We start from the raw sequence: 15,506 nt of genomic DNA, 5'->3' as shown, positions 1-15,506 counted from the left end.
TAGATAACCCCTTCTCACCCCCTTGGTACGAGCAGTCAGGCTTATCCCAGAGGCACTGTGTAAAGCGTTTGAGCAACACACACACACAGCAGCAACACCCTAGGCTCACCACAAAGGAAACTCCACACAAGGTTGTATAAAAATTGCCTTTGTATTATCCATAAAACACATACGAGCATATTCACATATATACACTGTGCCACCTGGCACTAGGTATTACTTTACAGGGAATTATATACATTACAGGGCCCATCTGGCCACTGTCAGAACCATCTACAACTCACAGGTGATGAAACCAACCAGTAACTACTGGTAACAGACATCAACAGCCTGTCATTACCTAGGACCACATATTATGCAAAACATAATATACCCACAACAGTACATTATAGCAACCTCAGTAGTATGCACATATTGTCATTACATCACTGGCAATGAAATAACACATTACCTAATTGCAATAGGTCCCACCACCATAGGCATAACTCGTTTTCATAACATACAGGTACCAGTGCACCATCGCTGAACATAATCAGCAGGTCCCAATATTCCTGGGTGCCAACTGGCCCCCAATCGGCAGTCCTTGCCCTCTGTGCTCACCACTTGGACTGCGGAGTAGGTTTGGGAAGGTTCTTTCCTCCTTGGGGACTAAGAAGACTACTCCTTGGGGAGGAGTGGTTGCCTCCATTGAGGTTTACCCTGAGATGCCCAAAACACAATGCCCGCCCCACGTTGAAGGCAGCTGCCCGTGATCACACAGATGGGCAGCTGCTGCAAGGGACTTGGTTGCAATTGGGGGCAGGGATCTCTCCCGGCTCCCCCCTCTTGCCGAGGCTTCTAGCACACTCACCCACATCCTAGGTACATCGGAATCCTTGGCGCTCCCCCGCGGGTTCGAGCAGCCCTGTCTCAGTCTCCCATGAGATGCTACGGATGCAGCTGCCTGTGACCTTGCAGCACAGCTGCTCGAATGCTGGTGTGTGCCCAATAGGGCCAGTCGTGAGCCCTCGCCAGGCTCAGAGTCCGCGATCACCCGCTCCTTTCCAGTGTCGATCGGCTCCGCAGACGTCCAGGGCAACACGTGGGGCTCTCCCTTCCCTCATGGGAGCCCCGCCCACAATCAGGCTCACACGATGCCTGAATTCCTCTCGGCCTCTACTCTCTGCTTCGTGGTTGGCTACTCTTTACAAGTAAGCCCCGCGCACAATCAGGCAACGGGCGCCTGACTTCCTGGTCGCGTTGGTGGCTGCTTTCGCCGCACTTGAAGCCTGAGTCCACTCCTTGGGCTAAGCAGAGTAATGGAAAAACAAATGCCCACAACGCGCTTCGGGGTGCGGCAATGTGAGCCCATGCCAGAGGCTCGCATTACAGGACTCCTGAAGCGCTCCCCATGCTCCGCTGCAGCGGGAGCCAGCCCCTCTGCACAAGAGGTTTCTCAGCTCTCCCCAAGGCGTGCTTAATAAAAGGATCTAGCCCAAAGCGCTCCGCCTGCACTCCAGGTCATAATCCATGTGAGTTCAGCCTGTCCCTCTCCTGGAGACAGCACTCTTTTGCCCCCAAGTCCACAAGGGCAGAGCTGAGAACAAGCAGGCCAGCATGTGGGACCTCTCAGCAGAGGGGCAGCAGCTGGGTCCCATGGCGGTTCCTCCTGGTGGCATCACAAAAAGCACGCTTTCATGGGGTCACAGCCCCAATACGTATACTATGCACTGTCTTTGTCCTCCAACTGGCCCAGGGTTCTGTGCCCGGTCCAAACCAGTTCTGGGAGCACTTACACATTTCTTTAGAGTACACACACAACCTCCTTTTTCAGTGTAGGCTCTGGCCCCAGACACACCACAAGGGGGTGGAGCCAGCATTGTGTGAGGCAGGCCCTGTCCTATTCAGGCCCAGATGCTACTCCTCCCACCAGTCCAAATGCAGATGGGCCTATGCAGCCTAGCGCTGACTCACCCAGCCCCTCTGGAGCCACTGCACCTCCCCAGCCCCTGTCACTCCAGAGCCACACATGCAATACACATCAGGCAGGCACAAAAACACATAGCACACAGAAATGCCCACTTCTGAAAGGGGCATTTCTAAAATAGGGATAACAAATCTGCGAACACCATCATGCAGCATTTATTACCACCATTTCAAACAAACCAAACCTGATCACGCTACTCCTCTCATATCAGGAATTACCACTGAATCACATATCAGGGAATCCCCAATGCATTCCTACGAGAGGGCAGCCTCACAGTAGTGAGAAACCAAAATGGCTGTTTGTCACTACCAGGACATGCCACACAGTTGAGGCACATGTCCTACCTTTTACCTACAATGCACCCTGCCCAAAGGACTAGCTAGGGCCTATCTTAGGGGTGGCTGATATGTGGTAAAAGGGGAGCCTCAGACGTGGCACTCACTTTATGTGCCACGTCACAGTGGTAGTAAACTGCGCGCACAGGCCCTGCAATGGCAGAGGCCTGAGACAGGTTTGAAAGACTACTTTAATGGGTGGCGCAATCAGCGCTGCAAGCCCACCAGTAGCATTTAATTTACTAGCCTTGGGTGTCTGGGATATCACTTTACAAGGGACTGAAATGTAAATTAAATTAGCCAAACCGGTGTAGACCAATCTTACCACGTTTTACCATAGAAAGCACATTCACTTTACACTGGACAGCAGTGATAAAGTGCCCAGAGTCCTAAAACCACCAACACCAAGGAAGAAAAAATACTGGGAGGAAGGCAAAAAGTTCAGGGAGGACCCTGCAAAAAGGGCCAAGTCCAACAAGTATCAAATACCACACAAAGTTGCAAGAACACAATACCATTGAACTGAGGAGAATAGGCAAATGGCGAAAGAACCAACCTGAGGAGAGGTCACGAAAAAGAAAAACTTGCCACATTTAGGGTTGAGAATGCTCTGAGCCGTTTCTTCCAATTTAACTCTGGTCAATAGACCTTTGTAGTAGCCTGAGAGGAAGAGGGGTTATCAACAATTTAAATCTCAAAGTATAGCGTGTTCAGTAATTTGACATCAAAAGATTTGTTCCAAACTCAGAGCCAGACTAATATTAATCAATCTTAACAACATAGTATAAAATAACCAAAGGGAGACCAAAGCATCTTACAATATTAGTTCTCAACCGCAAAGAGCATTTATGGATCTCAGTAGCGGCGATACAAAAAATAAGGAAAAGGATTTGATCACTCGTTGAATGGTTTCGATCCTTCTCTCCATACATGGACAATATTTGCAGCATCTACTAAACCTTACACTGACCGTGTTGAATCAAGGTAGCAAGAAAGGTGTCTGCATCAGAACCTATGTAGAAGTAAAGAGTCCTGTATAGCATGATGCCACACAATTGGAGATGTCAAGAGCGGTCTGCACCTCTCCAAGTCTAAGAAGAGTCGGACTAAACCCAAGGTGGGGTCACTTATTAAAATACACATAGAACATTAAAAAAACATGAACTCATACACATCATATGTTTTCCAGTTCACAGAAAAGAACATGGCGCCTCGAACACTAATGCCATATTCCAGTCTCTGCTTTCAAAGTGTCCTTGGTTTCTCGCTTCGTCTGATAGTACCAACTGGTAACATTCCCTTTGTTCTTCATTAAAGTCATTTGACCTTGCCAACTCTTCCTTGCCTCTCTGTCTCTGAAATACAATGTGTTTTTCACTAACGAATGCCTCTGGCCTGCACTTGCAAAGGAAAGAAACATGCAGAAAAACAACTTTTACCTTAAGGTTAAATATCTGGATTGCATGCTTAAGGCCTACAATCATGCCAACTTAACATTTCTCTTTAAAAACATATGAATTCTACAACCTACATTTAATCCAATATAAGATATCTTCAATAATGAATCAAGCTATATCATTAGGTACTCCTATATTTGGCACGATAACTAAAACATGAAATTTTAAGCAAAAACGACAAGTGGTCACAATTTATAAAGAAAGCATTAACCACGTGATTCATTCTCACTAATCCCTGGTGAATGCACTGCATTAAATGCATTTTAGCACACCATCTTACAATCTAAGCGTATAGAAGATTTAATATCAGCATTCCAGATGTCTCTGAAAAGGAAAAACGGTAAAATGCTCAAATATATATGGCACAAACAGCCAATAGATGTACTTCTATACTTTCAGTGAACATTATCTCATTAGCATTATGGTGTCACACGAGTATATAAGGCCAAATGTAAATATATATGTGGTCGAGTGAAACATAGAAGAATGGATCCAAAAGTATGCTTCTCCAGGATGTAATAGGAAAGTGGATGGAATGCGCTTTTAGCAATGGTCTCATAGTCCTGATCCCTGCAGTTTCACAGTACCTAGAATGTGGAGATAATCACACCAAACCGGGACCCACAGAAATAAAGAAAAGAACAGAGTACAAACAAACTGAAAATACCTCCCTTAAATCAATACACAGAAGAAGCTACACAAATGCCTAAACCTATCATAGAGCCCCTAGTGTAGATCCCTAAAACATATATTGAGTGCACTTTGCATACCTTAGGGATAATCCTCAGTCACAGTCCTGTGCAAGATACAAAGCTAAATAAAGGCAATTCCCTAGACAAGGCTTTGCAGAAAATAATCCAGGCTAGAGATACAAGCAGGAATTCACAGGCATCAAAGCAAACAGAGCCCAGGAAACTTCCACAGTCAAAGGTAATAGCAGTTGAAAGAGATACTAATCTCCCCGAAAGTCAGACGTTGTGCCGCACATGGTTAAGGGAGGCACACCATTGAGTGATGTCATTCACGGTAAATGTGCGGCACTGCTAGTCAACTGAGACAGCATTGATCAGTTCTGTATACAGTGTCCTCCACATAACCACCACTGCTTAAATTGTGCAGGTGATTGCAGATGGTGGGAGCTGCCACTCATTTTGTGGACCAAGAATTATTTTTCAACATCAGACATTACATGACCGAGAGGAAGAGAGAGGAAGGCAAAAAGGGAAAAAGGAGGGAGAAATAGTTGGGAGAACAATGAAAAAAGGAATTTGACACTGGAAGTGCATGGTGGTGTTATAAAGACAAATTAAGACTAGGTCACATGATAAGGATTTGGGAGGACTCTGTCCTGCAAGATCCTCCCAAATCCACAAACAAGGCACTGGACACCACTTCTGGTTCCAGTGGCTGAAGAGAAAGTATGAGAAAGAGATGGTTACTCCATACTAGAGTAGAGAAGAAACAGTATGTAAATTAGCTCCCCAAACAGTAGAGGAAAATATATGATTTTTAAGGTGTTCATAATAAGTATAGGTCAGCCCAAATACATGGCTTCATGTCTTCTCTTCATTTCCATGTCTAGGACACAGTAGTATCCAAAGCCTTCGATACAGTCAAACATATCCGTCTCCTAGACCTACTTGAACACAGAATAGGCTTATCAGGAGCTGTCCTAAAGTGGTTTGCCTCCTTCTTAGACAACCAAACTCAAAGAATCAAGATAAACCAATCGCTATCCGTGACCACACCGGTCACCCTGGGAGTCCCTCAAGGTTCCGTCTTATCTCCTACCCTCTTCAATCTATTCATGGAACCCTTAACTGAAATTCTGAAACTCTCCAATATCCATTACCATATGTACGTGAATGATACACAACTATACCTAAAAATATCATCGCCGGATGACATCCGACTACTCAACATAACTTTACAAAAAACCCACATCTGGCTAACAAAAAACCACCTGAAACTCAATGCGCTCAAAACTGACTTTCTCCAAATCTCCCCACCACAAGGACAAGGTGACATAGTAAACTGGATGAAACACCTAACAGCCCTCAATTGCAAACCTCACATTATCGATTCCACAAGATCACTGGGAATAATACTAGACAAGAATAGCAACATGAGTAAACATATCAGCACAGCCACCTGAGGAGCCAACTTTCATATGAGCATTCTCAGAAAACTAAAACCCTTCCTCAATGACAACGACCTAAAAACAGCTGTTCAATCTCTAGTTCTACCCAGAATCGACTATGGGAATACAACCTTATGTGGCTTGCCGAGATCCAGTCTGGCTCCTTTAAGAGCCTCACTAAACGCGGCTGCAAGATTCGTCACTGGCTCCAGAAAGGACAACCACGTCACCCCTGATCTAATGGAACTGAATTGGCTTCCTTATGAGGCAAGAGTACAGCTAAAGATTGCATGCATGACCTTCCGGTGTGTCCACCATAACGGAGTGCAGCTATGGGGAGCCATTATCCTATGGCCGTTGGCCTTAACAAAGGCCAACAAGTTACCAAGAATGTGTCCAAGCCCAGACAGTGCCGCAGGAGAGGGCGTTTGACCAAACACACCAAACTTATTAGAGACATGACTCTTGAAGTGTGCGGCTTCGCTCCCTATGAGAGGCGTGCCATGGAGTTGCTCAAAGTGTCCAAGGACAAGCGTGCTCTTAAATTTATCAAGAAAAGGGTTGGTACTCACATTCGTGCCAAGCGAAAGAGGGAAGAGCTCAGCAATGTCCTGTCGGCAATGAGAAACGCTGCTACCAAGAAGGATTAAGCTGTACAAAATTCTGAACAATAATAAAATAATGACGCACAAAGCCCTGCACGTCAATACACCAAAGTATCTAGCCAATAAACTCAATAGTAGAACTCTGAGAAGCACCAACACCCTGCTATTGAAATCACAAACATTTTGGAAAAAAACAACCTATACACGCACCTTCTCTGGCCTAGCACCCAGGATATGGAACGCCCTGCCTCAAGCAATCAGAATGAACCCCTCCACCACCTCATTCAAAAATGAAGTCAAACTACTTCTGATGAATAAAACTCTCTCCTGATCCCAACCCTAATGCAAGTTGATACCAAACAGAAGCTACTCATCAACCAAGAGCCGTGCTGATCTCTAATAGAGAATGACTAACACAATCATGACCTTCAACAAGAACTATCAAACATATACGATCTTTTCTTAGATACTCATTTATATGTGACTAGTGTGCAACTTTTGATGTAACTTTTGTAAAGCGCTCTGATACCCTCATCGGGTCTAGTCCGCGCTTTATAAAACTCTATAAATAAAATTTAAATAAATAACTCCAGTGTGAGGCAGTGTCTGCTGCAGCTCTTCAAAAAGGTTTGGGCCCATGCATTCATTTATTTGAAGCACTACTCACTGCCTCACTGTAGCAGCAAACAGTAAGGTCTGTGATCTGCACACCCAGAAGGAATATTTTATACCTTCCAAATGACGGAGAAGGAGTTATGTATAACAAAACAAGAGCACAGATTCCTATGTCTGGAACTGTGGTTTAATAGATCTTATTGCAATGCTAATGTTCCAATGTGTCTTTTGCATAAATGCTGAGAAAAGTATCACATGATGGGCTGTCTTAAGAGGAAGGACTTGGGAACGCATACTAATTTGGTTAAGAAACTAGCCTGGAGCTTAAGTTTCAGTAATTTATGAAGATACTCGACTCAAAAATACAGGCTCCCCATTGAAAACAGCATTACAACTGAACTTCAAGGAAAAACTAATGGCATGAGCAGTTTTATCCAATGCACTTTACGTTGAGCATTGTATACAGTAATAATACCAAATTCAAAGAGGTGCTTACTTTATCAAGCTCCAGAGAAGTACAGTCTGAGACTACCTGGCTGGGTTTCAAACCTGTGACCTGCAGATGTCACATCAAAATTCAGCAAGCACTACAAGAAAAGATGCTTGTGGTAGACTGACCAATATACATAGTCTACTTGTACCAATAGCAATGCATTTCTGCATACCCCGTCACACGGAGTGCCATAGTTATTCCTGTATTCCAATTAATACCACTGCATATTGGTAAAGATGCATTGCCCTCAGAGGTCCCCAGGCTACGCCCTGTATCTAACAAGTGATTGGAAATGGGTTCCCACTTCTTTGATCCTTCACTGGCTACGAATCAGCATGTACACATGAGGTTTAGAGGTAAATGGTATGCAGTTAATGTTTAAAGGTAATGGGTCCGAAATAAGGACTTGTATGTGAGTTGTTATCGGTCAGGGATTAGAGGGAAGGATTTAGTTAAGAGGCAGTCGATAAACCATTAAAATGAGGGGTTTGAGGGAAGAAGGTTATGGAATATTGGTTAGTGATTAGGTGTCAGGGCTGACTGGGTACAGTTAAGCAATTATTAGAATTGGGGGATAAAGTTTAATTTAGGGGTAAGTAGAAAAACATAATTCAAACAAAATGCATTATGTAACACATTTATTTAAACAAATGCATTTTCAATTTAATATGGGCATAGAAACCTTGAAACCTTTTGAATGCATTCGGTTTTAACCATTTTATTGGGACTCATTGCTATTAACATTAATGCAAGATGTTTGTCCCAAACTTGAATCCATAAGCTTGATCAACTTGTGATCCTGTCCCATTACTTGTGCCAAATGTGTACAAGAGAGGAAAATTATAAGCCAGCATCTTGGGTGTCAGAAAACCAAAAATAATTTGATATCAAAGTGCCCTGACAGTATTTTACATTAATGAGGGAACTCATTTGTTATTTGTTTGTTTTTGTTGTTGTTATTTTTAGATTTTTTTTGTGGATTTGACCATAGAGCTTGACCTGTACATTTCCTACAAAATTGTTGGCTATGTTCTTTTGTAGACATAAAGATGTCTATCTAGGTAAGTTAAAACGTACCTCTGACATCTGCTATGATCTGCAGGTCAACTCAGCCTTCCGTCTTTCCAAGGTAGCTAAGTTGTGCAATATTGTAGTAACCATCTTTATTTACAGCACTTATTGTGCCTGTAGTGTGGTATAAAGGCTATAAAAGCAAAGTATTATTCTTGTAAGCCATCGTGCTTTGATCATGATTTGACCTAAAGGGAAAAATGTCAGTGGTCACTGGACATAGAATAATTTGTTCCCAAAGTGTTGAATAGAAGAGAATTGGTTGTGGTCTTGTGAATGACAGCATCAAATAATATGCAGGGGAAGGTTGTCAACCTTCCCTTCCCAAATACCCTGTTTCACTTCAATACATATTTTAGCCCAACATTCTAAGGAGAAAGCTTTTAGACAGTGGAGGGAGAGAGACTGTCAGACGGTATAAGATATATTCACAAACGTGTAGCCAAAACATTTACAGAATGCAAAGAGGATATTGAAGCGAAGAAAACATGTAGACTTCAGTATCGACAGCTTTGACATTGGGCTTTGTATCTCCAGAAGCAGGGGCAGCGACAAGGGAATTGACCTGTATCAAAAAATGTACTAGAGCACAGCTGGGCTCAAAGGGAATTGTTATATCTCTTGGAATGTGTATATCAGTGGAATAGGGAATGTGATGTTATGAAAACTGCAGGGCTGACGGGAAAGCTGGAAGATGTATTTTGTCAGGGACTTCGGTAGTATGTAACTTTCCTTCAATAAAGAAGTTTGTCATCCACTTTGAGTCTGGACTTTTTCAGGAATAATGTCAATTATATAAAACATTTTGTGTGACCGCTCATGTGGGATTAACTGAGGTTATCAAATCAGATTGCATGGATTTTGAATAGGGAGATCCCAAATGAGGATAGGGAAGTTCTGTGGTGTGACATCCCCCGATTTATACTCAGCTGAAGTGTGGAAAACATTGGCGAAATATGAGGAAATGTATGTTCAGGATCCACCCCTTTTCTGTATGTTTTAACCCTGTCCACACCATCGGAGAACAGATGGTGAAATCCGTCCATTAAAAGCTGATTTCTGGTACGAACGTTTCAAAGCTTTGTCCTTTCCAGAAGGGTTGATGGGCAGGATCAAGGGGAAGCAAAGTTGACTCAGAAACTCCACCACGAATAATTCCACCACTGGCATTCACTTTGCTTTTTCAAAGTATAACATTTACACAGTAAATATAATTAACCTTGTAGTATTTGATATTTATTAATTTATGAAGCGCCCAAATCACCCCAACAGGGGTATCTCTGCACCATAGTTACTACAGCCAACCAGGAACAGCAGCAAATCAGAACAGTGAGGTTTTTAGCAGCCTTCTGAACTTGAAGTTGTCTGTGCATTGACGCAGGTGGATGGGCAGTTGGTTCTAATAGTAAGGGGCTAGGTGGAAAAAAGCTTTACCACCCAAACAAGAATTTTTGTAGCGTGAGTAAGAAGTAGCGATTTGAGACCTGATCGGAGGGACCTAGGTGGCAGATATTTGGTAAATCTATCTAATAGATAACTGGTGCCTAGGCCATTTAGAGATTTGTGCACAATGCAACAGATCTTAAATTTGATCCGCTTCCGCACCGGAAGCCAATGCAATTGTTGCAGAAGAGGGAGGGAGGCCGTTCGTGGAGGAGCATTAGAGACCTAACGAGCTGCAGTTTTCTGGACTACTTACAATCTATTTAAGGAGACTTCATTGGCTGAGATCCACATGGCATTGCAGTAGTCCAGACGGCTTAGCACTAGTGCCTGGATCAGAGTTTTCCGAGTAGTTAGAGGTAAGAAAGTGAATACTCTTAGGAGAAGACTAAGTACGTGGAAGCACGCCCCAACAGTAGTTGTGGAATGCTCTTTCAATACTAATTTCTGATCCAAATGGACTCCCAGGTTTTTGTCCACCTGTTTTGGAATTGGTGCGGAGCCCAGTTCCCCTGGGCACCATCTTGGGGACCACCTCACTGCAGCATCCGCAAACAGCATGATCTCCAATTTTCCCACATTAAGTTTGGAGGAAGTTATCCCTCATCCAGCCAGCGATGACCGTCATACCCTTCGAAAACGTGGACTGAACATTGGGGTTGTTTTTATCAAAGGAAAATAGGAGCGGAGTGTCATCAGCATATGATGTTGGGATGAATCCTAAAGTTCTCAGTAATCCTGCTAAGGGAGTAACATATATGTTTAATAATGTAGGGCTTAAGCAAGAGCCCTGAGGTACTCCCTTGGTCAGTCTTGTGGTCTTCGAGCGGAAAGGGTCCAGATAATGGCCTAGTTCTATCAGACAGGAAATTCGACAACCATTTTGGAGCATTCCCTTGGAGGCCAATTTCCCTGAGTCTACTGAGCAGAGTCTGATGGGAAATTGTGTCGAAGGCAGCAGAGAAGTCAAGCAGCATAAGAAGTACTGCTTGACCGCTGTCCAGTAACATTCAGATGTTATCAGTTACTGCAACAAAAGCCGACTCTGGGCTGTGTCTGGGTCGAAAGTCCGTCTGGTATGGATCAAGGCAGTTTGAAGTTTCAACAAATTCTGACAGTAGTAATCTAACTACCAAAAATAGTATACCAATCATCGGTAAAATAGTATTTTTACAGCACATATACTGCTCAAAGAAACAATGTACCAGGCATATTAGAAGAGCATAATCAAATAGCTAAATGATAAGACTGGCCAACAAAGTGCTCTCCGTTCAGACTCTTATTTGTTTAATATAAAAGTGTACTATATTATGATTTTCTGTGTGGGCATTCATTACATTTTCTTAAAATTCCCACCAGCAGGAAAATAACAACTTGGAGATACATTTCTTAAATTAATTTCTTTGCACAACATTTCCTTGCACTTAATTCAGACTCAAACCAAGCACAACTTAGAATATAACAATGTGAGAACAACTGCACTTCTGACAAACATGCTACAGACTTTGTCCTATAATGCTACATTTGTTAGGAACAGCAAACCAGTACTATGTAGTCAAACACAAAATAATGTCATATACATTTCAAATTTGTTAATTAGCCGTCTCAGAAGGTGTGGTAACATTGTGGTTTTATTTCTTTTTATTAACACACAATTTCCTCATATCTCCCACTTATGCTTTCCTCAAGCACTCACTGGTTGGTTGAGGAAGCCTTTAAAACTCTGCTTGGGTTGAGGTGTCAGCTTTTGAGATGGTTGTTCATTAAAAGATTGTTGAAAGGCTGAGTCAGACCACCATTATTCAAATCTGTAACTTGTAAGTTGCACATAAGAACAGGCATTCAACAGACAGAGCTATAGTTGGTGGGATGAGGATGCGAATCACATAGCAAATCCTGTTTCTTACCGCCAGCCAGGCAAAGCAAATTATTGGTTATGTTGTCTGTCCTGGAAACTTGAATTGTCCCAACTCTGATCTCACTGGTTCCATTTTAACACACTGTGAGTATGATCCTGGACAGCTTTTCTTCTTGCACATCAGTTTTATCATCGTGGAAAAGCAGTATTACTTAAAAACAAATGAACTGCAATTTGACATGTTATAACCAAAAAATAACTTTTCAATGCATGGGATATTGCACTGCTGTTGCTGGTCTGTGGTTTCTTTTTTGGAGCAGGGTTCTTTTCCCATAAATACACCATCAGTCTCTGCCCATGATGGTACTTTTCAGCTTGAGAGGCCATTGGTTAAATGAGTAGAATATCTGACCTGTAGAGCTTCACATGAGCGTCATTCGCCCTTGATTGAGAGAAATATGAGGGAGCATCACATTAATTGCCACCAGCTCCTAGAAGCTACTTAGTCCACGGTAGGCATTGTGCATGAATCTGAGGCATTGGTGGGAAATAATTGATCAAAGTAAAGTGATAAACAAATACTTCTGTTCTTTTTCCCTTCCCATCCCAATTCTTTGGTTCTACCTACCACTTTGAGGCAGTCTAATGATGGTGTTTTGCTCTATACGTTCAACACTCCAGTCCCTTCCTCTCTTTTCTGTGCCTTATTATTCGACCCTCGCATTCCTCCTTATAACTTTTCTACCCTATATCTTCCCTTCAAAGCTCAGCGTCCTGCTTCCATGCATCTTAAAATGAATAGGTAAATAAATATAACACAAAAGCACTTTGTATCTGTTTTACACACAGCATGCATTGTGAAAAATATCTGCTAGCTCCGTTTGTCTACATGAGGGATATAAACCGTATAGAAAACCGCATTGTCTGCTCATGTGGAATCGTTAACACTGCAGGAGCAGATAACTGATGAAAATTGACTGCATGTGTAGGCAAATATAATGAGCTTGCTAGAAGCATCCCCTATAGCAAATCAGCTTATAAGATACTATACCACTGGTATATGACCCCTGAAAGGTTGCACCAGATATATGTAGCTACCTCCGACAGATGCTAGAGATGTTTAGATGGAAAAGGTACCTCCTTGTACATATGGTGGGAGTGTCTGGTTCTTAGGGCGGTCTATAAAGAGATTCTGAGCTACATTATGGGGGAGTTCAGCTTCCCCGTGCCATCAGGACCTGGGTTGGAGCTACTGGGTTTTCCTCTCTAGGAATTAGAACACGTGTGTCTGGCAGACAGGCAGTGTTGTGGCACATGTTGGGAGCAGGGCAGATGTTAGCTTTAACCTAGAAAATGAGAGATTCCTTAAATATATTGCAGTGGTTTGGTAAACTATTGCAATTGCTGGTGCACAACAACTTTACAAACACTCCTCTGCATTTGTAGGGTACATTTTCCAGATTTGGACCCCCGTTAATTAACTGTGCACATGTCCAGACTGGAGTACTGTGTCTTTCCGCCATCAGAATTGAGAGCAGTGCAACTGCTTGATTATATGTGAGACTGAGAGGGGGAGGTTAGTCTAACCTTCTGGAGAATGCCTTGCACATGCCGAAAGCTCTATATAATGAAAAGTACACTCACAGGACATCTGAGGGACACTGGTAGGGTATGGGGGAGGGTTTGCATTTTCAATGTTGTCCTTTTATGATATTCTGTAATGTAATGAAAAGTAAGATAATGCAATAAATAAAGAGCTGGGTAAAAAAAATCATGCATGTTGTTAAAACATATTCATACCTGGCGGTGTACTTCATGCACGGTTGTTTGTAGGGGCTGTGGACAATCAGAAGAATCTCTGGTGCATGTGGTATGCCTCTGCCCAGCATTGTTGGACTGGCGTAGATTAAAACTGAGGCCTGAGTGGAACAAACTGGGAGTCCGGACCTGTAAGCAGGGTATCATCTTGGACTTGAAGCCAGAGAACATTGCTCTAAACATCAGCTTTACGTTCTTTGTCCATCAGGCATATCACAAGTTCAAGCAATCCATTAGTATCAATAAATTCACTGGAAAATAAGGTAACTGCCACAGGTGGTCACAACAATTGGTTCTCAACAAAAGTAGCTGCTGCTTCAATCCGTAAAGCTAGCAACCTCCAATTAAAGTTCATTACAAGGAACCAGGCTAAAAAGAACCAATAGTTAACCACAGACTGATCACTGCTACTGACTAGCACCATTCTACATGCATCAATGATTTGTTCTGCAGAGTGCCATCTGGAATCCCCTGCGGTGGCAACATGCTGTTCATCTTTGATTTGCCTACATGTTATCTTAGCACTTCGCAGTTATCCAGTATTCTGATCTTGCCAGACTGTGAACATTTACGTATTTTATAAAAACTCTGCTCCAGTTTTTACAATATGGCTACCTTACTTTAGAAGGGTCTTCTCACCAAGTGCATATTTTAAAATATAAATGTTATACTTTTTGCCTGAGATGGGAGCAACAAAGCGTAAATTGTTCAATTACTGTTTCTTAAATACTATAATGACCTTATATATCAAAGATCAGTTGTTGCCCTTCACTGAGCTCCGTCTTAATAACAATAGCACTCTTAATAGGATGTCTTTTTTAAACATCTACCGTCCGCTGGGTGTTGGAGATCATGTTCTGCTTAATAGCACATGGGTCTTATTACTGTTTACTTTCAATCTGCACTTGCACAGTGATTGTTATCCTTTTAAAAGGTTGTAAAACGCAGCTTGTAGTTTTTGGTATTTTCTTTTTTCTTTTTTATATATTTAAGGTTAGTCTAGAAAACCGACATAAGAGAGAGACCCTGTATTGATTAGGATTATTTGCACAAGGATTGTCCTTTCAGGTTGATTACTCTCTGCTCTTAGACAATTAGGGCTAAAACGCCTAGTTATTAGAATTTTATATAAAGTTTTAACCATGCAGCCATGTGTAATTATAGGTACTAGTTATTATTGTTTTGTTATGTATTGTATGCTGCTTTTAAGATCCTGGAGATCTAATAAAGCTTATTGTTAATATTATCATGCAAACAGGACTGGCTTTAGCACTGGTGGCACCCGGTGTGAAAATCTTAAATCCTTCTCCACGGATCCCCTCACTACCACCCTCCAAGAGCGCCCCTCATCTCTTCATAAACCTTCTCCCACATACATTTCATTTATTTTGTGTTGCGCTAGTCATACCAGTTTAAGGGGTCAGGGCACTTTACATCACCCACACATTTTACAGAGACAATAAATCATAGGTACGTAAATAATCAGTCTATAGGAAATGTTACTTAAGACAATGAGGATTACATGGTGTAGGAATCAGTGGCGGCTGGTGACATTTGAAAGGGGTGAGGTGTAACATTATTGTTGTACTGCACTTCGGTGGGCGTGCGTAGCGCACAAGCCCGAACAACCTAGGATGGGGGTGGTTTGGGGGTGTTCTCCCCACAAGAAAATTTTGAAAGAAGAGTGGACAAACTGTGCATTGTC

The 15,506-nt window shown here is 42.5% G+C and overlaps 1 protein-coding gene and 1 pseudogene across 2 annotated transcripts in view; both read left to right on the top strand.

Moving 5' to 3' along the window:
* FGGY (FGGY carbohydrate kinase domain containing) overlaps positions 1-15,506 on the top strand; it is a 2,161,252-nt gene that overhangs the window by 132,028 nt on the left and 2,013,718 nt on the right. The window lies entirely within an intron of this gene.
* LOC146834886 (large ribosomal subunit protein eL36 pseudogene) lies at positions 6,231-6,556 on the top strand (annotated as a pseudogene).

The sequence above is a fragment of the Triturus cristatus genome, chromosome 4_2, assembly GCF_964204655.1.
Source record: "Triturus cristatus chromosome 4_2, aTriCri1.1, whole genome shotgun sequence".
Classification (NCBI taxonomy): Eukaryota; Metazoa; Chordata; class Amphibia; order Caudata; family Salamandridae; genus Triturus; species Triturus cristatus.
This window is presented reverse-complemented; position numbering and strand designations above follow the sequence as displayed.